A 1,528-nucleotide genomic window follows, 5' to 3' on the forward strand; every position below is an offset into this window, starting at 1 on the left:
CCTTGATAACCTCCTATAGCGTTCACGTTTTCGTCCGTCACCAACACATCCTCTTGAAGTTGTGGGCACGCATCGGTTGGATGGCCCGTCGCCAAGCATATGCCGCAAGCTTTCACCTGTTCTTTATCAACTACAAGTTGTTTGACCAAGTTAGTGAGATCGAACAAATGACTCTCAATGCTCGCGACATTTATCTCATTGGCCTTTGCGGGCTCTCTAATCATATCATTCCTCACACTAAATTGTTGGGAATTCTCAGCCATGGTAGTGATTAGAGCTCTAACCTCGGTTCGGGTCTTATTGAACATGGCACCGCCGCTGGCGACATCAATCATCTTCCTATCCATAGGTAGGAGACCCTCATAAAAGTATTGCAAGAGCAATTGTTCTGAGATTCCATGTTGTGGACAACTCACACAGAGATGTTTGAATCTCTCCCAATATTCATGGAGAGTTTCAACATCTCGTTGCTTAATGCTACAAATCTCTCTACGGAGGTTAGCGGCTCGGGAGGCGGGAAAGAATTTGTCAAGAAATAGCCTCGCCATTTGGTTCCACGTCGTTATCGAATCAGGAGGTAAAGAGTATAACCAATCAGTAGCCCGGTCCTTTAAAGAAAATGGAAAAGCCTTTAAATTTTATAAGGTCCTCCGTAACCTCGGCCGGTTTCATGCTCAAGCAAACAATATGGAATTGCTTTAAATGCTTATTAGGGTCCTCGTTCTCTAACTCGTGATATGTGGGTAAGAGATGGACCAAGCCAGTCTTAAGAACAAAGTTTTGATTACCTATCGGAAACCTGATACAAATTGGAGTTTGAGCAACGTCTTGGGTTGCCAATTGACGTAAAGTCTGCTCATCGGCCATGTTGACCTTCGGATTTTCCTCCTCTTCTTCCTCAGATTCCATCTTTAGTTCCTCTACTTCGCTTTCAGACTCGGATGGTAATTCAATACTGTGACAACTGTCAAATTTAAACTTATAGGTTAGCTCTTATTAAGTTTATATTAGTGTTATTGAAGATAATTTATAAAATTAGGAGTTAGTTAGGTCAGTTTGGTCGAAATATTTCTAGAGATTCCGGCAGTTGCTTAGAAAGTCCGGTTCCGACCCGTAATTATCTGAAACGTCCTATACAGTGCCAAATGCTCTAATTTATACCTAATTTATATAAAACACCAATTTTTAGTGTTTTAAATATAAAACCTTTTTATTTAAATGAATTTAGCCATCATGGGTTTTTAATTTGAAGAAAAATGGCATTTTAGCATTTTGGGCTTTAGTTTTTATAAAAAAAAAAATATTTAGAGGATGGGCTTGGGCTCTCCATGGCCGGCCCCTCCCCCCTCTTCCCTCCCTTATTCACACATATAAAAAGGTCCTATTTCTTCCTTTTCAAGCCATTTTGCATCCTATCAAATTTAAACTCCCTCTCCCTCTCTCTCTCTCTCTCTAAAACTCAAGAGTCATCTTCATCCTCCATCTATTCAGCCGAATTCTTCATCATTTCTTCATCAAATTCGCAAGG

The 1,528-nt window shown here is 40.4% G+C and overlaps 1 non-coding gene across 1 annotated transcript; it reads left to right on the forward strand.

Moving 5' to 3' along the window:
* The first annotated feature begins 393 nt into the window (after nt 1-393).
* LOC112501372 lies at nt 394-500 on the forward strand. Its single transcript, XR_003067502.1, has one exon. It is a non-coding gene; the product is annotated as a small nucleolar RNA R71 (small nucleolar RNA).
* The last annotated feature ends 1,028 nt before the right edge of the window (nt 501-1,528 follow it).

This window comes from Cynara cardunculus, assembly GCF_001531365.2.
Source record: "Cynara cardunculus var. scolymus isolate 2C chromosome LG 17, CcrdV1, whole genome shotgun sequence".
Classification (NCBI taxonomy): domain Eukaryota; kingdom Viridiplantae; phylum Streptophyta; class Magnoliopsida; order Asterales; family Asteraceae; genus Cynara; species Cynara cardunculus.